Below are 23,084 nucleotides of genomic sequence, written 5' to 3'. Positions count from 1 at the left end.
AAGATCATCACCAGGGACAGCATAAGGAAATTAAGATGTTGCAAGAGTATTTAGTGGACTAGTGTTTAAATTCCATCTATAGAATGAAATGACTTCTGCTGTTTGACAGCATCTTCAAATAACAAATACTGAGTCCAAGTGATGCTCTGTAGTGATTGGCATACATTGTATGTCATCTGTCTCACCTTGTATTTTGGCACTAATTAATAAGTTGGAAAAATTTATTGATATGTAATACTAAATAGTTGAAAAGCTACTAAGTAGCATTTACAAAACTTTATCTTCTACCCGAGTGCTTAGTTATGTAACAGAATAGAGAAGAGTAGAGAGTCTAATTCTTTATTTAAATCTTCCAAAATCCATTACAACGAGAAATTCATACAGTGTCAAATGTTTTGTTCTATGCTAAATATCCTATTTTCTTTCTGATTTTGGCCAAGAAAGGAAACAAAAAAGCTCTTTCCCGTTTGCCATTAAACTGAAATGAGATCTTTGCTTTGGGCAATGGTTGAAAACAAGCCAAACAAGATCCAAACAGGTCAGTTCTGGCCTGCTACAGCAGGTTTTAAATGAGCTTTATATGAGCTTCTTTCTGAAGAAGGATAGTGCAAGTAACCTGATAATGGCAGTAAGAAGAAAAGAAGCTTCCAGAGAAGCCAAATGGAGATGTTTAGAGGACTAGGCTTTTTTTTCTATAGCTGTCTAGGTCTGTTTTGGGAAAGATCCATCTCACAGAATCACAGAATATGCTGAGTTGGAAGGGATCCAGAAGGATCATCGAAGTCCAACTCCTGAGGAAAGGTACTGACATTGAAGTGTCATGTGAAATAAAAGGTAATGATATACTGCTGTGCTTGCATCTAAGGAGGCATTAGTTGGATTTGGCCACCAAAGGCTTGCAGTGATCAACTAAAAAGCACCCAGATGCACGCTGCATGTTCCCAACACATATGTTTTGCTTCTCTTACTTGGGCTTGTCCCTTCCACCTGAGCAGGTGATCAGAATTATTTAATTGCATAGTTGTCTTACTGTTTCTATTCATAGTCAGTGTATGCCTGCCTCACACACTGATTATACCTGTTCAGTCACAGAATCCCAAAGGTGGCTGCTGGACTTTTTTGGTATTAATTGATACAAATGTCTGTCTCTGTTCTCTTCCCTCCAGTATACCTGATCCCTACCATCAGTGTTAGTGTAGTGACCTTTACAGACTGGACAGCAACAATTTACTTAAAGGGGGGGATCTTAAGAAATTTTGGGTCAAAGTACTGAAGGGTGTTCAACTACCAAATGGAGTGGGTTTTTGTCCCTGAATACATATAAAATGCTCCTGTTTGTACTTTTTTATTCTGCTATATAAAAACAGTCCCAGTAATATACAGAAATAATTTAAAATATTCTACAAATACTCCTGCTAGCTCTTGAATGATTGCAGCAAGCCAGTGCAAAAGCAGCATACACCTAGCAAAAGTAGAGAAAAAGAGTCAGCAAGGGTTGCTAAGCTTTTTCTGCAGTAGCTGCAAAACTCTTCTCCTAACAACCAAAAATGCATTTAGCTTCCATACCAGTTTCATACATCCATAACCATGAAAGCAATTGAATAAGTAGAGGAAGAACTTCTCAACATTATTTATATATTCATGTTACTTGTGATTCCAACAATATTAGTGATTTGACCTTACATAAGGCTTTCACTCCCATTTCCTATATTAACTAAACGGCACATGTTAACCCAGTTATCCATTTGTACTCTTGCATAAAACGTTAGCACGGGTCTTTTGTGTGTTTGCAACAACTATGAACAGACAAAATACCTGGCTGCCATATTCCCCGTTAAGTTGGGCAGTTACTGTACCTCAGCATTGTTGAAGACCTTTGAAGCATTTTGATTTAGGGCCTGCTGTTGGAAGCCAAAGGGCAAATTTTCCTACTGTCATGAGGCTGGTCTCAGAGCACATGGAACCTTGCATTTGCAGTAAACAAAGGGGAAAGTAACGTTCCTTTTTTCTGAAAAAAAATAAGTAGCATTTTCTGCACTTGTGCTGATATCTCTCGGGTAAGGGATTTCCTTGTGTGTGTTTGTGTGTGTGTCTCTGTGTGTGTGTGTGTGTGTGTGTGTACGTGATGTCAATAACTCCTCAATGCTGAATGACATTTGATTAATTACAGCAATTAGCAATCACTTTGCATCAATCACTGGATACTAATGTTGCTATAACCACAAAGTATGGCAAATGCTAGTAACCATCAAATTGCATATCTCATGCTATTTAAGTTCTTTTTGGCTACCATCCAAAATACTCTGTGACTCTTCCGGCAACCAGTATTTGAAAGCAGACCCAAACAGCAATTTAGAAATTACACAATTCAGTGTACCATTCCTCAGTAGTGTAATACATTCAAGATAATCATGCTAAGGATATGATAGTGCCCATTTTCTTCAGGAAATTATTCAAGAAAATAGGAGACCACCTACCTCACCTTTCAAGTGTGGAAGTTTCGTGAAAAAAATGGCCATAACACTACCAGCTACATTATCTAAAGGAATTGACTTTGAAATTGATAATCTGATGTAATGTACAATTTTGCCATGTCCTATGGGAGCATCCAATTAATTACATTAATTAGAACAATTACACTACATGATGGTATACATTGGACTAAGAGAAATAGTTACTAATCCATCCAGATAATTAGAACAGGTCTCTTTGAAACCTTGCACTGTTTTGTACTATGTATTTGCATATTTCTTTGTGGTTATTAAGTTCCTGTTCATGGTGAGAAGTTCAGACACTAGTAAATAATTTACAACTGGCAACTTGTTTCTCTTGGATAAACCTTAGGAGAAAAACTCATCCAAGTCTATGCCTGATCTCCTGGTTTGAGCTGTAAGCAACAGCATCAATGGACTTCATAGCAGTGTGACATTATGTGATTCATAATTGGATGTACTCTGATAAATTTAGGTGAAATATGTCTACAGAGTATTTCCCTGACAAACATAAGGTGCTTCATTTATTTTTGAAAGGGAGGTTTTTTCCTGAATATGTTTGGGTATTTTTTGTTTATCTTTTTAGTGACATTTTAATGAGGTAATTTTTCCTAACATACTGAAAATTCCCATTATAATGATAAATATATAAATAGGAAAAGATGAAGCCGAGTTCTTTATAGATAGTATGGATGTTTCCCCCCTTTGTCCCTGGAGGTCATCCATAAAAGTTTACCTAAAAGTAGATATTCCCTATCAGACATATAGTAAACTGTGTTCAGAGGTGAAGCAAACAGAATGCTTAAAATTAATTTCAAGTTTTACCAGTATAGGGATTTGGAGAAAGGATATGTATCAGGAGTAAAAGCAAAGATATTTCAAGACTTTGCTGGAGTTCTGTTTGTGCTTATCCCTCCATGGATATACCAGCAAATGTGAGACAAATATAAACACATAGGTAAATACATAGATCAAAGACATTGATATTTTAATGTTTACTCTTCCTTCTATGATAGAATTTTTTTTTTTTTAATTTCTAGAATATTTATTCCACTTGAACAGAGTGGCTTTTAGTTTGCAGAGGTAGGTGGAAGCAGGGTGCTCCAGAAGCAGGTGTTTTGCTCACTACAACAAGACAAAGTAGGAAGATCAATTCCAATTCAGAAATGGAATGGGAGTCTTACCATACAAGCTGTGGATTTTTTACTTGAAGCTGTCAGGAAGTGGAACTGTTCAAATTAACCTAAATATAAAAAGAAATATATTGAAAAATGCACACATAATTGTAGGGGAAGGTGGTAAATGGTATCTGCATGCAAGATGCAGGAATAAGAAGTAGAAGGTTTAGTATAAGAATAGAAAAGAATGCTTGTTAAGGATCTGTACTTCTTTAGCACTGGAAATCCATCCTGAAAGTAAAAATTTGGATACAGAGATGCTGATGTGCAGTGTTCTGGGACTAGCTGTTGGCAAAATTGCTGTCTATATGTCAGTCTTGAGTTTGGTTTAAACACTGACAGTCAGAGATGTGGGGAGGCAACTCAAGAGCTAAAGGCATAATAAAGTGCTCCTGGTTTGTGTTAGATAAAATTAAATTGCCTTCAGAAGAAAGGCTTTTTGAGGATTGGTGCTTAGGAAGGTACAAGCTGTAGCCTTTGGAAAGAAAATCTGTATAAAGATCTAATGCTTTTGATGCCAGGCAAGAGAATTTTTTAATGTGCAAGAGAATTCAGTGCAGGAAACAGCCAAAGGTAAAAATGGCTGCCTGAAGCTCTACATTCAGTTCCGACTTTGACAGATTTCCCACTAAGTATCCTTACCCCAACACAATATGTTTATTATGATTTCACTGACTTAATTCAAGACAGGTAAATTTTACTTTCAGTGTTCCAGCAGGGTGCTTAAACACTGACATTTAGATGCAATTTTAGTTATGCTGTGGTTCAACTGTATTAACATGGGAGCATAAAGGTGTGAGAATAAAACACTCCTTGAAGCTCTGCCTATGGCAGATACTTTCCCTGTATGCTCCACACTTCCTGCACTGGTCAGCTGAACTGATGCACCTCAGAGAGGCTGTAATTCATTGCAAGTGAAAGCTGGCAGCATAATCATTGCCTTAGTACTAAACAAAAGCAATAGAAGCTTGTGATCTTAGCCGGCATCGCTGAAGCACCACGAAGATATATTAGTTCATATCATCAGTGCAAGTCTTTCAGCTTGCCATGTCTTGGACTCCCATTCCCCCTCTCTCTGCCCTTCATCCCCTATGGTAACAACACATCTCATATTTGCAGAAAAAAAATCAGCTTATGGCTTCAATATCCACCTTGTGTGTAACATTTTCTACTGGGCAGACCACTAGAGCATGGCAGTGTTGTGTGCCCTGACAGAGGTTGTCCTTCTTCTTGGTGTGCTGGGTTCCATCTGAAAGAGCAAGGATCTGTGGCCATCCCCATACCCTGTAGGCAACAGGCAGCTCTGAAATACCTCTGGCACCTTTCTCTTCCTGACTGGCCATGGGATTTACTGCTTGGGGTCTCGAATGTCAAAATCTAGCTTGGATGAGAAATCCTTTCCTGAACAATGCCACAAAGGATTACAAGGCTATTCAGGCAGTGGAGAAGTTCCTACAGTTATTCTCTGTTCTTTTACTTGTAAAATGCTGCCAGAGGAAACATGTAGAATAGAGGATTCTTTCAGCTTAGCTGGTAATATTAAGAACTTTTAGCAGAATTTTAGTTGGAGATAACAGAACAGCATTGGACTTGATGCAGTTTTTTATGTTTTTGCTTTTCAAAATGAGGGAGGGAGGAGAAGGGAAGATCATCATCATGGCCCCTATCCATATTTTTTTCATTTTTAAAAACACAATTCTAAGTGAAAAAATTTAGTAAGTGAAAATATTTTATTAATAAAAATGTTAGAAAAAATTTTCCAATATTTTTACTCTTTCTGACTGTTGGTATTGACCAAATTCAGTTTCAATTAAGAATAATATTGTTCTTCTGGATAGCTCTTTTTCTATATTTGCAAAACAATTTAATGGTGAACACTTTTTACTCAAGAGCATTGAGCACAACTTGCTTAAATACTTTTTAATGTACATTTGAATTTACTAAACATTGACTTTTTCACATTTAATTTATAGATGCTTATTTATTTTGATTTTATTTGTAATTTGCCTAGATTTATTTCCTAAGATTTTCAGAATTCATGTTTGCTCCATTACCCTTCACTTCCTGCCTTTATTCCTGCCTTTTCTGAATTTGAAAGAGACGTTAACTGAAATGTCAAAATTTCAGAATTCTGGTGAGCCAGAAATTCCAGTTTTTTGTCAGGTCTACTGGTTTTCTTACATTTGTCTGAAATTCTGCTGAAAATAAAGAACATTTGCAGAAGATGGTGTTATGAGCTTTAATTTGACTTCCACATGAATTTCAAGCCTGAATTTATGCCTACTTATTTTCTGTCTGAATTCTCTCTCAGAATTACTTTTCAACTTCATGTAGTGCATTAACAACTATAAGGAGCCCAGTGCCAACCATTGCACCTGTACATGTTCTACTTGACAAAAATTAAATTCAGCAAAGTGGTAATGTCTGTGGGGCTGTGGTTAAATATTGCAATTCTCCACAATGCAGATTCTGAATTTCACATTTTCATTGTTTTTACAAAATATTGTTGCTGCACAAGACATAGCATGAAGTCAAAGAAAACCTGTTAGAAGAAACTGAAAAAATCCTTTTTTTCAATGTTGTGATAGGAAGATAGCCATGGTAAGTTTTAATCAGAAAGGTAAACCCTAAACTAGCCATGTGTTGCTGGGGCTGATGTTACCCAAACTCCATGTTTCAGCTCAGCTGCAGAGACTTAGTGCCAGCCTTCCACGTTTTTTTTCCTGTTGTTTTTTTAAAGCAGAGAAGAAGTAAGGGTTTTACCCATTGTGTGACATAAATGCGGACCAAGATGTGGAAATTACTTCTGAGAATAAGCAGAGGAAACAAGGTGAGCTAACAGAAGGCATGAAGAGGAATCACAAATGTGTCTTAATGGATGACTGTTGAGATCCAGCTGTTGTATAAATATTAGCATTTATCTGAATGATAAAATACCAGAGTGGATCATGCATGTGTGTGCAGTTGTCCCCAAAATCATTGCTATCAGAAGCTTTCTGGAGCTGGGTTTTTGTGAGAAAATATACATGTTTTGTATATATACATGAAGCTAAGTCTGAAATCTAAGATACCACATAGCTAAATATTTGCATTAATCAGTCATTTCCGAAGAAGAAAGAAAATTGTCCTTATGTCAATTATGAAATTACCTAAGCATTCTCAGTCACTCTTTCCTGAAAAGGCCTGGAAGATGTTTTAGGTTTTTGTGTGACTTCATGGACATTAAGATGAACGATATTTCTGTTAGCATGGTGATACATAGTCACAATCAAAGAATTGTCAGAAGTATTCCTGGAAAAGTAAATAGCCAATGACTGCAACAAAAATATCTGTTCAAAGTCCAGAAAAAGACATACTCTTTTGAATCATAGTATGTGAAAGGGAAGTTTCACAGGAGATGTAAGTATTTTCTGCTGCCAAAATTGTCTTACAGCTCATTTTCTTGTTTTAATGATGCGCTTAATATTGCCTTTCCAAATACGATGGCAAGTAAGCAAGTCCCTCTAGTCTCTCTGTATTTAATTACTCCTCAGTTCCATATCTAAACCCAGGCTCCATTACGATCTTTCAGACTAATTTCCTTGCAGTTACTCTGGGAAAACCAACACGTCATTCTTCAAAATCTCTCCTTTCTGAGTGTTTTCTGAACTTCAGAATCAACATGAGAGTCCCGATCGACCTCCAGCATTACCTGATTCACACAGAGATTGGATTTAGCTGCCAGTAGACTGAAAGCTGATATTGTCATCACCTTACTCTCTCAACTTCATATCCATGGTGCAAGTCATTGCTCTTAAACACTAATAACAACAAAAGGAATGAATATGTCATTTAAACAACCTCTCTTGTCACTTCTTTAAATTATTTTGAACAGCTTTGCAGTATCATCCACTTTTAATCAGTTCTACCAGAGTTTTACCCTATTATTTACATTCTGTCTGTCCGTCTATCTGCCTGTCTATCTGTCTGTCTGTCTGTCTATATATCTCAGGGCAGAAAAAGTGAAAAGTAGAAAACCTCTCATTTTGTATTATGCAACTGTCTTCTTCTGGCAGCTGGCTCCAATGTGCACCCCTGTGAAGGTTGCTATGGAGACTCCAATTTAAGAGCAACTGGATTTGAGGAAAATTTCCAGCCCAGCAGCTTGTGAGAAAACAAATGCAGGAATTAAAGCGGTGTATGCCCTTCAGATGGGAGCCAGGCAGGTCTGCTAGACCAGGCTGGAAGTAGGGCTGGAGGGGGAAGGATGTTAATGCATTACGGTCCTTGCTATTCTTCTCTATCATTTTGCTTTCCTCCCCAGCTGTTTTATGAAACAGAATTCATGTTAAATGATAGGGTTTTTTCTGACCAAATGACTGTAGTAATATCCAGTGTGCACACTTTCTACCTTTGCCCTGAAAGTGAGCCCAATATGTGCTCTGCCCTCGGGATGATAATTCACTAAAGCACTGGTTCGTATATCTGATTTTATAAGTATTTGTCTCCTGATGATATCCAAAAATAATTGCCTTTTTCTAGTTCTGTTTTCGAAACAAGCATGCCATGTTGTTTCTAGCCTTTCTCTCACAGAATACTTTGACAAAATTTATTGACTACGAGGATCCAAGAAAAAAAGGCAGTGGGAAAAAGCCTGATAGCATACTAACCTAGGGAGCCAGCACTTAACAATTTTTTTTTTTTGCTAGATTAGGGGTAAACCAGTCCCCTAAAGGTAAATAACTTGCACCAGAAATCCTAATAACCTTTGGCTCAGCATTTCAAAAGAGTAAGTTTATAGGCAAGACTTGTTTGACAATAATCTTTGTGGGAACTTTTTAACATTGATTTGAAGAGGTGTATCTATAAATTTTCCATGTTTTGATTTTTATTATTTTGTTTTGCAACTTAATATCCTGTGAGTTTCATTCCACTTGGTAGATGATTGACAGAGTTTTGGATTAACAACTGCTGTTTTCTCAAACATCGTTATGAAAAATAAGACAAGACTGGAATTTAGTTTAAAAAAATACAAATAACAGAAGAGTTGGTTTTTTCCACTGATACTATTTTGCTGGCATTGACCTTAGTCCTAATTTTTTATGCAGGTCAAACTTCTCTTTGACAAAGTTCTTCTTAAGAAAGGGTGATGACTTATATTGTTGACAGAAAATATTACCTCTTTGAAAGAAATATGCACCAGTGGAAAATGCATATTGTAGGTCATATTGCTGATCAATTAGTTCCATATTGTACCTTCAGGGAACAAATGTACTTTAAATCTTTATTGAGAATACAGTCATGTAGTGGGTTGACCCTGGCTGGGTGCCAGGTACCCACTAAAGCCATCCTCTCACTCTCCCTCTGCAACTGGACAGAGAGAGAAAAAAACAGCTAAGGATTCATGAGTTGAGATGAAAGCTGGGAGAGGTCACTTACTGATTACCTTCATGGGCAAAACAGACTCAAAGTGGGGATAGTACTTAAATGTATTACTGACAGGATAAGAGCCAAAGAGTGAGAAATAAAACAGCCCTAAAAACACCTTCCCCCCCACCCCTCCTTCCTTCCATGTTCTCCCTCCTTCCCCCCAGCAGTGCAGGGAGACAGGGAATGGGAGTTGCGGTCAGTTGTTGTTTCTGCCGCTGCTCAAAGAGAGGAGTCCTTCCCCTGCTCCCGTGGGGTCCCTCCCATGGGAGACAGTCCTTGATGGACCTCTCCAGCGTGAGTCCATCCCATGGGCAAGGTTCTTCCCAAACTGCTGTCCCGTGGGTCACTCCTCCATGGGGTGCAGTCCTTCACGAATGAGCTGTACCAGCATGGGTCCCCCACAGGGGCCACAAGTCCTACATGGGAAAACCTGCTCCTGGGTGGGCTTCCCTCTCCATAGGCTGCAGGTCTCCAGTACTATTTAAGTACTGAACAGGTATATTAGATTGGGTGATAATATCCATTTGAAACTTCATGTAGGATTCTATATTTTGTATTTACTCTGTTCTAGCAGTTGGGGGTATTCTAGAATTTTGTTCTCATTAGAAAGATGCCTTTCTTCTCTTTCTTTGTAATTGTAGAAAAGGCTTAGTGGGAGTCTTGGAGTTTAGAGAAGATTAACATCAGTTATTTGTACCCTGTCATTGGACTGTTAACAGACAGCAGTAGACTTTGCACCATGAGAAGAAAATCTTTCCTGCTGTCTTGACAGAATTGGCTCCTTGCAGCTGTGCCACCAAACCGTGGTAGAGGAGAAACAAATGAGGGAAAACATATGCCAAACCTCATGGCTTCTTGGCATTCCTCCTCAAACAGTGCAATATCAAGCCAATCTTTAGCTTCTGTAACTTTTACTGGCCTCAGCCTCGCATAAAATCTAGGAGAATTAAAAACGCTTTTTATAAAACTGCATGTGTATTTCCCACACTATATAAGTTTTTGAGAGAAAACACTGATTAAACTGGTTAGGTAATGACCAGAGAAGAGTTTATACTAAAACATAAGGTCATATGTGCTTCATGACACAGGAAAGCTCGAATTCCTTTTGCATGTTCTAGGAATATCTGAGGATTGCAAATCATTGTCATGAAACTACACAAGTCTTGAATTAAATCATTACATATATTTAAAACCACAGTAAACAAATATATTTGCAGACCTGCCTACTAGTCACTCATCTATTTACTTCAGTCTACCCACCTAAGCATTAATATTTAATTTAGTGCTTTTTCCAAGAATAGTTTCAAAACTCTTCCTCCCCTAACTCAAAAAATGCAAATGACCCTTGCCTTCAAAAGAAGCAGGAAAGCAGATGAGTGGGAAAAATAAGACAGGAGAGAACTATATAAACTAAGACAAACCACAGTGGTTTTGAATATTAATAAATTGAATTAATATGTTCATAATGACATGAACAAACAGACATGTAGAAAAATATCATCAGTGATTATCAGAGAGCAACTGACTTTAAAATAGATTACATAAAGGAATATGTAAATGAGTACATACATTAGGCAATATCAATCTTTGTTTAATCAAGTTCAGAGCACTTAAATGATAATAATAATTCACAGTTGTTTATAGGCAGTCAGAGGAAAACCTGTGTAACACACATCAATTTGATAGCAAAACATATGTATAATGCTTTTGGAAATATTCATTCAAATCATATGCAGTTAAATGGGTACAAGTATGCAGAGATGGTACAAGAATCCTTCAAAAACTGTTGCAAATTGAAATATACAGAATATATATACAGCATAGCTTTTGGATGAATCACTATTCTCATTAATGGATATAATCGATACAATACTTTCAGAATGCATCTCCATGTTTGTCTATAAACACCATATTTCTTTTTTATGTCTGTTGCAGGGCCAGGATCTATCCAACTCCTGTAGTTCCTGATTGATTGATGTAATTTGTTGGAAAAATAAGATTTCTACTCCTTATATTTTTAATATCCAAATTAATAGGCTTATGAGGTTTGGGAAGGTAAACACACCTTGGGGGGCAGTGATTGTATACGTAGACTAAGATTAGATTTTGTTGCAATCATCATTAAATAAATTGCTATTTCTGTGTGTGGTTTTTTTTCCCATTCTTTCTCTTTAATCAAATAAGTCTTTTCCAACACACAATTCTTTAAAACTATACAATTTGTTCATACATTTATTGTTCGGGTCAACAGTAGAAGAAAAAACTTATTTTGTTAGGTCTTTTCATAAATACCAAAGAAAATCTGTAATAATTAAGAAGAAATTGAAGAAAAAATTGCAGAAAATAGTTTGGAATAAACGTGTTTAACAACAACTTTGTGAAAGAAGGGAAAAAGAGAGCAGTAACAGCAAAGTACATGGAAGGTGAAGTACTGGGAGGAAGCAGAACAAAGAGACAATATAACGAGGACAAAATGATCCGGGAAAACTGAAAAGGAAACAAAGGCATCGGGAGTACATTTTCAATCAGGATCCATGAGTTCAAACATATTACAGATGTAACCAATCCTACAATGGACATAATCTCTTTATAAGGTGGATGTGATAAAATACATAATAACAATGAAAAGGAAAATGAATTCAGTGAATACTTCAGTATGTTGAAGAAGTGAGAATTTATGTTTTCATGTGGTGAAGATGAGGAATTACTCACCATTCAATCACTTGGTGTGGTTCATCAAAACCAAAATTTTTTTGGGATGCATGAATGTGTTTGAAGCTCTTACATGCTGCCTTCGTTTTACATGCTAAATCGATATTTTTGAAAATTAACAAATATGAAAAATTTATTTTCAATAGCTCTTAAAATTTTGTTTGGAACTGGGGAGGGCAGAAAGAAGAGGAGAGGAAGAGGGCAACAGAGCAAGGGGAGAGAAGCGCTCACCACAATTCCTAATAGACTGAAAATTCTCTTCCTATTGCCAGCGTCTAAAGTGGGTTCACAGAGTTGATTATAAATTAGTTATTATGGTTACAATACCAGGTGAAACCACTGAAAAGCTGATAAAGAAGTATATTATTAAAGGGCTTTAAAGGACAGAAACACTTATTATATCAACTTTATTCTGTTTTGTACATTTAGCTTACTGCTCCATAATATATTAACTAAAAAATCACAATACAAAACCAGTCAAATTCAGGCAAATGGCTTAATAATTAGTCAACTGACTTCTCAAAAGTACAGGATCACATTTGAACTGAACTAGCAGGGGCTAGCAGTGACAGAAAGAACAAAACTTAAGCAATGCTGATTTAAAAATGGACATGACAAAAGATGCATCTCTGAATTCAGGATTATTTAAAGGGTTACTAAAATATGGAGACCACTTCTTGTAATACGTACTTCAAAAAGCTGGAATTGAAAATAATGAAAAGAAAAAGTAAATGATGCATTAAAAAAACCATAAGAACACTTTAAGGGCTAAAGAAAATTTAGCTTTATGCCTATTTAGAATGCTAAAATTAAGACCATGAGTTGATTTGATCATACCATATACTTTGCTAGATAAGGCATTAATTCTTCAGTGTTTAGAGACAACACCAAAGATGGTTGAGAGTTTAATCAAACATGCAGAAAAAAGAATAACATTACTTTCCTTATGACTGAATATGAATAAATATCAGAACATCTGAGATGGATTTTCTGTCTTTGACTGTCTCCAAGTCAGATCTTAGCCCTTTTAAAAGCATTAGTTGTTGTGCTCAGGGAAGGAAAAATCTGATGTTATGCAATGCATTAGACTAGGTGTTCTGATAAACATTTTTGTTCTTAGAATATGAGTTTGAGTAAACAAAGGAAAATACTGAAATAATATCATCATCATTAATCAAAGCAGCATAACAGAGAACATGAGACTGCAGTTGATAAGCCCTTCATCGAGTTCCATGACTTGCAGTTAAGATGCCACATACTTTAGTAATCATTCCATTCCTGGGAAAGTCAGCAGTTTAATGGCAGCCTTTTTATCTACATTAAATTGTGGAACTGAAACACAGTCCCAGCTGCTGTGTTTCAGTACATGCCGAATTGCTATCTCATACCCATGCCAGTATCAGACACAGCCAGCAACTGTGTACCCTGAGCAGCCTCAGGTCCCTGTGGCTCCCACCTTTGAAAAGAGCAGGAAGAAAGATGCAGCATCAGCAGCAGTTTGGATAATCAGGTTTCAAGGCGGCAGTGGGAGCTACAAAGCATGCCCTGAACCCAAATCTAGTTGGGAGATTCTGCTTCCAAATCGATTTACTTACCATGCTGCAAACATAGCTTTGCTATCAACTCCACTATGCTGGTCAATATCTTTTACTGCAACTTGATTGATCATCTGCTATTGGTGTTAGTCTTCACATGAAAAATATGGAAGCTGATGTATCTCAGTACTTGAGGCAGCATTGAAATCTGGTGCTGTGATCCACAAACCCAATAGAAATATATCCCTGAGAGCCTGCATTGCCGAACTCCTGGTATACATTCCGCACAGTATATATTTTAACACTTTTAATTTGAAAGATTATTTTCAGTGCTACTTTACATATTTCACTTATGATCATAAACTTTCATCAGCATTTGGTAACAGGATGTCAAGGCAATATGGCATATGCTTTCTAATTGGTATCACTAAATCTTGCATTGAAGTGGAATCTACTTTAGAGACATCTGCCTACTTAGTGTGTTATAAACAGAATATATCCTTTTACCTTCTGCTTGAAGGATTACATAAGTACTTTCTGCTGCTTATATTTAAAGGGCTTAAAATCAATACTTTAGCTGGATGTTTTATGAATATCAACAGAGGAAAAACTTCCCCCACTTAAACCAGACATTATTATTAAATCTAACTTATTGTTCTTCAGATTGCATTCATGATTGATATGCACAAAAAGTTGAAAACATTATTCAAGCTTGTCAACTTCGAAGTCTGTTGTTTTGCTACTGTAGTAACATAAGACCATGACCATTAAAGGCAATTATTTAAAACAGATTTATTTCTAAGAATGTGATATGTTTCTCACCCTGTCTGGCTTAAGATGCCAAACCACAAAAATAAGGAGTTAAACTGAAAAGTGACATTCCACATGCAGGAGCTTAGATTAACTGCCAGGCTATGTCAATACAGTCATAAATTGCCTGCATCAAGGAGTGGACTCAAGTAAGCAGTGAACCCTGATCCACTCTCCATTCATCTTCTCTGACAGCAGTATGTCAGCCTGCACAGGCCGTTCTGTCTTGCTTTACATGACATAAGATGCTTTAGGAAGGACCCTGCCTGCCTGCTGGTGACCAGATGATGTTGCTGCAAGACAAATAGGGTTTTTATGTTGGGAGGAGGCTTGTCTAGGGCAGGAGAGTCATTGTTCCCATCTATATCATGACCAGGTGGTGCTATCAGCTCAGATGTTCTACAGTATGACCCAAACCTGGATGTAATTAAAACCTGGCACTGAAATACTCTGATCGTGAGTCTCGGAGCTCAAGAAAAGTCACAAGCTTCAGACAACACATAGACTACCTTTATATCTTGCTTGCAGACTTGGAAAGCTTGTGCACTTCTGGCATTTAAATAGAGGGCTTGATTTCCAGAGGTGTCAATCATTTAGTGATCTCAGTGTTGTTCACTGAGAGGCTGGTACTCAGAATTTTTAAAAATAAAGGCATTAGTATTCAAGTGGCTAAATGTGAATTTAATAGCTTAACTACAGACAGAAAATGTTTGACTGATCCTTCTTTCATTCTCCCTAATATTAAGGAAAGTAATTTTTTCTCATTTTAATAATGATTTCAGCAACATACCATTAAGACTCAGTCATAGAATTTGTACTCCTGTCATCAGGCATTCAAGTTATCGTATAACATATCACAATTATGGTTACATACACAGTTACACATACTGTGATGTTACATAGCACAGTGCAGTACCATATAGAAACAAGTAGGTAATCTCTAGAGAAGCTGCATTGAGACTGGAAATCAACTGGTCCTTTATCGTTCAGAATTTTATTGTGAGTTTTATATCCTTCATCTGATATGTAGCCTGCATTGTGCTATGTGTATTTATTATTACTACATAACACAAATAGTTCCATGGGTCACTGAGGAAGGACTTTCCCCAATCATTCATTAAAATGATCAGGGGTTGCATCACTGAATTTTATCACAACAGTCTTCTGTGTTTATACTTGCAAACTCATTTCTACTACCACACCAATTCTTTCATCTATTTTAACGTCTAGACTCATTCAAGATAAGCTCCTTGTTAAAAATGTGCATGTACGGTTGCAAGTTTATACTAAGTTCATTATCAGTGTTGCAGAAAAGCCTTTACGTTTTCATCAAAGAACTTCTATATCCTGACCTTCCTAGTCTTGTACGTATTCCTCTTGCTCCACATTGAACTTACACAATGAATAAAAATAAAACTGTTTCAAGATCATTCAAGGGACACAAAGTTTTCTCTGAACATTTTCAATCTTCTAATTTCTATTTCACTTTTAAAACATTTGACTAATGCTGTCTGTAGCATGAAAACATGAGTAGAGTTCTACATGAGTGCCTTTTCAGGCAACATTGCAAGCAACTACAATTAGCACTGGCTAAGGGCCTGTCTGGAAAGACAGACCTTCATGTCACAGACTGGAATTTTTCACATCCAGAACATTCAAGTTGCACTGCCCTTGTTTCCAACATATATAATACCAAATGAAAATAAATTAAAAAATCACTGGCAAGCTGCTGGTAAAGAAAAAATGACATTTGAAAAACAAGAATACCCTTTAAAATTTTACTCAAGAAGTCATCACTGCTGGGAAAACCTTGCTGCCAAGATAATTTTAGAACAAGCCCTTAATATTTCCTGCATAAGAGTATGAACACTGAACATTTAGAGCCTACTCTGCTGTCAAACAATCCAAGGCAAACTATGCAGCACAATTGTTGTTTCTTAAATGCAAGTCTGTAGGAGACAGAAGAGATATTTCAAATCTTCTTTGAAACTATCAAGTCCTCTGACACAAAGAATTTTGAAGAAGAGTGTTAAAAAGTAATTGTATTTTTTCTCTCAGAAAGCCAAATTTCACTCAAGAGAAAAGAGAAAGCATAGAGAGCTTAATATAACTTCTACAGAGATACAGTAAATAGCAGTATACTTGTCATGATGACTACACAGTTACACAGATAGAGATTAAGAAACTAGGAATTCTTTTTTTCAGATCTCTCATATTTGAATGGTAGGATGAAATGTCTCTAGCTAGACTAGTAGTCTAGAAAGGAAAGTCTTGCATTAGGAACTTGGGAAGGATCAGTATGGTTTTGTGTGACAATATGGAAATATCATTGCAAACTATTATCTTTTAAACCTAGAGAAAGATGAGGAGCGGGAAAAGAGATGTGAATTCAGATATTGTCATTAATATTACATACTTTCTTATATCTGCCTTTTAAAGGCAGAAAAGCTAAAGGAATTTGAAAGGGTAACAGAGGTGTACCAAAGATTCTTGCCTAGTCTTTGGCATACAGTCTTTCCATCTTTCTTAATCTACAGAAGTAAGTGATTACAGATTTTTATTCCAGACAAATGTGACAGACTGACCTGCATAAATCTCTCATCTTAGTCTGAGTATTTAAAAGTGGATATGATTGGAAAGGTTTACTGTGTCAGTGAGAATTAATGTATTAATGCTGTAGGGGGATGCATTTTATACAGCTCATTATGAATTTGAATATTTTAAAAAAATATTTTACAATACTTCCTGCCCATAATGACTGTGAATATTAATTATGAATAAAAGAAGTTCATGCATAATACTTGCTCTTTATTAACCTCAGTCCCTGAGCATTTCAATTTTAGAATTAAATTATTGTGCATCTTTTTTTTTGAAGCTGATGTCGTAACAAAAAGCCACTCTAATATATGCATTACTTAAATAAATATCTGTCAAATTCTATTTATTTCTTTTAACATATGTCACTCAGACTTTGTGACAAGTAAAACATTGTTGTAGATTGCAGATTTTCAGATCACAGAGTCCGAAAGTGAATCAGATGGTAGCTCTCAATGTGTTTTTAATGACCATTTTAGCAAATAGTAAGAAAAACAATGACTTTGAACTGTGTCAGCACTTTTTTCTCTTAGACATCTGCACAGTTGAAATCTAATTTGATTTTTTTTTTTCCTAAATGTGAAAGAAAGTACAGGGGAGCTTTGTCTGGCTTGATACTCAGATCACTTTCAAGAGCATTGTAGTCTTAATGTGTTCTGTCAGCTATGACTCACATCTGAGATTTTAACAGTGACCCAGGAATTTTGCTGAAGAATACTTTTATTTTAGGATGGCTTCATTCTCTGGAATATTCTTCCTATAGCTGCTCTTTGTCATTTGACCTATAGTAAGCCAGGCTTTTTCTGAAAAGATAATGGCTGCACAGAACAGCGTACAAATCAAAACTAGCCTAATACTGCATAAACAAATGAAAGTAAAAACAGAAAAGGGAAAAAACAGGAGATGATGATTTCAACTTGCTTATTTAATAGTTTGCTCAAAAATGCTGAGATTCCTCTTATAAATCAGATAACTGGATTAGCTGGATCTTAAAAAATAAGTGACTATAAAGTGAGATCAAAGTCTAACAAACCGGTAAACGAGGGGGTCAGAGTTGAAGAGGTGTCCCAGAATAAAGCAAAGAGGTATCTGTGAAACGGAAGGAGTTGAAGATGATGTAATTGGTGAAGACTGAAGAAAAAGGAAACTTCAAAAAGGAGGTAGCTAAGGGTTACAGACAGAAATGGTGCATGCAGAGCTTAGCGACCAAAGGATATTTTGAAACAGCTGCTCAGAATCGTGCCTGGGCAGTGAACCACCACCTCCCTAAGATCTTGCTTTATGGTGAACTTGCCACCAGCTGCCGCAAAAGAGGAACCCCAAAGAGAAGATTCAAGGACTCTCTGAAACAACATCTCAGCCTTGGCCATATTGATCAACATAACTGATCTACTCTGGCTTCCAATCGGGAGGTCTGGAGACACACCATCTATAACGCTGCTGATGCTTTTGAGAAAGCACACAGGATCACTCTCGAGGAGAAAAGACAATGCAGAAAGAACCGTGTCTTGCAGAATATACCATCTAAGGAGTCTTTCTGCTGTGCCTTTTGTAACCAGACATGTCTATCTCATATTGGTCTTTTTAGCCACCAGCGCGCTTGTGACAAACGTGGGTAAAGCCCTTCCCAAATCTTTGTTTGCGAAGCCCAGCCATGATGATCCATATATTTTCTAGTCCGCTTTCTAGGAATAAAGCTGAACATGCAATCTATAAGTACCTTAACTTACTTTTTTTTCCTTTTGGAAAATAAGCATTACATGAAGAATGAACATAGTGAAGAAACTATTTTCTCTATTAGGGTGAACTGAACTCAAAATGCAGTGCAATAGAATAAGTCAGAAATTCTACATATAAATCAACTACATAAATAAAGAACAGAAAAGGAATGAGTTTTCTGCAGAACAGAATCTGAGCACTGAAAGACTAACATTAGGAGATCTAAGAATACTGCATGATTTCCTTTTAGCATTTAGTGACAATGAATTCGGACCTCAGTGATCTAAAACATAGATTTTTTGTCCATATATACTCTTTCCTGGTCACACATTATTCATTCAGTGAGTCTGTGTCTGCAATTACATTAGCCACAGACTGTGTTTTGTATTTTCTTGTAAAGTCTTGAAAAACGGAATTGAACATGTGATTTTCTTGATATCATCTACCAATAGCTTTCCCCTCTATTGACAGAGGAGCAATGCTTTTCCTGGACTCCTACAACATCGCAAGGCTATTTAGTTTCACTATCCCTGGATAGTTGAATACCTTTTTCTGCCATAATCCATCTAATTTTGTCCTTGCATACTTAGCCATTAGTTTTATTTGTCCTTTAGAATACTTCCTGTGTGATTTGTTCTTGAACTTGAGGTCAGTATCCATTTCATGGACAAATTGTTGTTCTAGTACCATTCTAATCTTTTCTCACCAGTGAGACAGTTTGTAGTTGTGCCCTTGTTAGTGATTCTTCAAAGAAATGCCACATCTTCTTAAATCCCTTTTTCCTGACACTTGCCTCCCAGAAATTCTCTGAGTATAATGGGGTCTGTCTTCCTGAAATCTAGTAGTCCAATTTCCTTCATTAATTTTTAAATCAAAAATATTTTCTAGATCTTCCACGTATTCAAGAACCTGAGAATGTGATTTCTTTTTTCTCCACAATTTTTTTCCTTTAAATAAGGTTCTTATTTGTATCTTATCTAATCGTATCTTCTTTATCGAAAAGACCACAATCAGCAGATCATATAAACATGTTGGAGATAGTTTTTCCTCAGTAGTTTTCTAGAAAATAGTTAGATAAAGTCCTCTATAATCTCTAACTACTGTGCTGTGTATCATTCAGCCAACTGCTCAGTGAAAACCATGTCCTTAAATCTTTAATTTTGGTTTCTATGTCCCCCTTCCAATCCGATATTTATTTTCCTCTTCTTCTCTATCAGAATGCCGTTCATTACTCTTTGACTTTATTTCACCATTTCTCTTTTGCTTTGTCTTCAGTTACCCAATTTCTCCAACATACTCCACTGAATCTGAAAAAAATTGGTTTAAAGAGTAAGATCACATTTCTACTTTAAAGTTCTCTGTGAGAAGTGAACTTTAAAACTCCTTTCTAAACTATTTCTCCTATGCATTAAAAATATTCATACTCCTTTTTTCTATAATAACATTTTTTTTTAAATGATTTCTTTTTTACTTGGTTATCTCATTGATATCTCATGGTTGTATGATAGGTATCACAGCTATATTAGTTTGTTTTGACTCTCTTTCAAACAATGCTCATGCATACATGTTAAAGACATCCATATAACCATATTGGTACCACTATTTGTGATTTAGTTAACGAACTTCATTTTAGAAACTACTATTAATTAGAAGTACTCATCTTGGGTTTAGAATACATAGCAGATGTTCTTTCCGAAATCTCAGAAGAGAAAGCATTGTTGTATGTATGTGATATCTGTATGAGGGTCTTGTGTCCATTACAGACATTAGGAGACAGTCTTCAGAACTGAGCAAGGACAAGGAAAATTATACAAACACCTAATCCTTTTCAGGAGAATCTTTTCTCACTTCCATCTCATTTTCATAAACAAGGGAACTGATGATATAAGCTGCACTGTGGAGACAGTGCTTTTCTTCATAAGTTCAGAGATCCCACACCATCCACTCATCCCATCCTTATTCTTGAGTTTGCCTATGAGGATGTCGTGAAAGACAGTGTGAAAAGCATTGCTGAAGCTGAAGGTAGACAATATCCACTGGTCTCTCCTCATCCCATCCATCCAGTTGTTCCATTGTAGAAGGCAATCAGGCTGGTCAAGTATGATTTCCCTTTACTGAATACATGTTGTATACTCATGTTAACCTTCAGTTCTTCCACATGCTTAGAGATAGCTACCAGAATGAGCCATTCCTTTCCCTTTCCAGGAATTGAGTCTTACTGGCCAGTAGTTCCCTGGGTCCTCTGTCTTTGGAAGTTTTGCTTTCTTTCAGTCCTCAGGTACCTCTTCCAATCACCATAACCATTCAAAGAGGACTGTGAGCAGCTAAGCTATGATGACTCAACACTTGTAGGCACACCCCATCAGGGCCTGTGGACTTGTGGATGTCAAGCTGGACTAAATGTTTTCTAACTCAATACTCCCCAACAGAGAAAGTCTTTCTTTCTCCAGGCCTTTTGCCCGATATCCTGAGTCAGGAACTCCTGAGGGTTGGCCTTGGCAATGAAGACTGAAGCAAGTAAGGCGTTCCATATCTCAACCTTCTCTGTAACCTCTGTTTCAGGAATCTCTGTTCTGCTTAGTGGCAGGCTCTCATTTTCCCTAGTATTCCTTTTGTTATCAATGTATTCGAAGAAGCCTTTCTTTTTATCCTTTACAGGGTAAGCCACATTTAATTCCAAATGGGCCTCGGCCTTCCTCGTTGCAGTTCTGCATACTCTGACAACACCCTTATATTTATCCTGAGTGACCTGTCCCTGCTTTTGACAGGAGTTTCTTGTTCATTCATGCAGATCTCCCTGCCCCTTTTGCCCATTTTCTTGCTCATGGGGATGCACTGTTGTCGAGCCTGAAGGAAGAAATCTTTGAATATTAACAATCTCTCTTGAACGTCTCTTCCTACTAGGATGCATGCCATAGGATTATTCCAAGAATAATCCCTGAAGAGGTCAAAGTTAGCTGCCCTGAAACCCAAGGCTGTGATCCTAGTCATTACCCTGCTTCTTCCTGATCCTGAACTCCACGGTGTTGTGGTCACCATAGCCATGGCTGCCACAAACTTCTACATCTCCAACCAGCCTGTCTGTGTTGGCTATAAGGTACAATAGCACACCTTTCTTCATTGGCTCCTCCACGACTTGTATAAAAAAATCATTGTCAACGTTTTCCAAGAGCCTCTTGGATTTTTTGTGCCTTCAGGCCACCCCTTGCAGACTATTCTGAAGCTCTTTAATCAGTATAAATGAAGTGTTCTGTTTTCCAAAGACTAACAAACTTGTCATTGGAAGAAAGAATAAAATGGCAACATTTGAATAGTAGCAGATGATATCATCCAGAAGGTGTGAGAGCATTGGTATATCTGCTTGAATGTGCATATATAATTAAATCTGTATTCAAATTTAAGGTATTGAGAGATCAAGTATCCTGTTTAAATTTCCAGGTATAGACACAATCCATGGCCATTGTAAAGAGAAAAACTCTACTGAGACTCCCAGTTTGGCTGAGGATCTGGCTCTAAAAGTGAATCTATAATAAACTAATGGAGTTTTTTTGTCTTTTAATTTCTAGCATGAGTTTCTTAGATTTCCAGGAAGCCTTCTTTTGCTTATATATTATATAAACTAGAATTGTTTCTTATAGACTGGAATGAAGACTAGCATCTTTCATGTGTATATACAGTAGAAAATTCTTATGGTTATTACAAGGTATATATCTAGGCAAAATATTCCTCATTTGCTAATATTTAAAGTCCAGGGGCAATTTAGAAGAATAGTATATTGGCTCAAAATGTGCATATTATGAAATCTAATGCACTATTTTACATATTTCTATGAGAGTAAACTCATTAAATGTATTCCTTTTGTTGCAAAGTTCTGAAGCTTGTTTGCAGTTTTCATTATTACTTTGATAACATAAAAATATTCTGTGTATAAAAGCAGTCTTAATAAATAGCACATTGTACTCAATGAAAAATCCATTTCTGTCAGTCAACGCAGATTGTTTAATCTCTACTGAAAAAAGATGGGAGAGAAAAGTCTTTATTTTATCTTATGATTGCTTTGCCTTAACTCTCTGCCCTAAAGCAAAAACTAAAATTCAAAAGAAAAGCAATGAAAAGTAACAATGAAGATTAATCAGCAAATGAGTTATGGTGTAATCACTGATGGAAGAACAGAGACTGATAATGGTGGTAACATTTCACTGTCTTCTTAAAAGAACCTGAAATTAACTGGTAAATACTAAACTGAATCGAAAAGATAAATCTATGATTAGAAATATAGTTACTGTTCCACACAGAAATTTTAGTTTCTGCAGACAAGCATTATATATGGTTGAAAGAAATATTACAGAATATTACATACCAGGAAAGCAGAAACAGCCAAATATCACTCAAAACCATTATGACTGTCTCTCTTTAGGTAGCAACATGGTAAACAAATTTGGCCTCACTGAAGTCAAAGGTATAATTTCTATTCTTAATATGAACTCAAAATCCTTATGGACACTGACATCATGACTCAAACTCACACTTGAAGGTTTGTCATTCCTGTCAGCTAGGGATTCCTGACTTCCCTAAACACAAACTCAGATTAACGCCGAATTCATCACTTAACTTTCCTGCCTCTCCTGAGGTAG

The sequence above is a fragment of the Chiroxiphia lanceolata genome, chromosome 4 (genome assembly GCF_009829145.1).
Source record: "Chiroxiphia lanceolata isolate bChiLan1 chromosome 4, bChiLan1.pri, whole genome shotgun sequence".
Lineage (NCBI taxonomy): Eukaryota > Metazoa > Chordata > Aves > Passeriformes > Pipridae > Chiroxiphia > Chiroxiphia lanceolata.
This window is presented reverse-complemented; position numbering follows the sequence as displayed.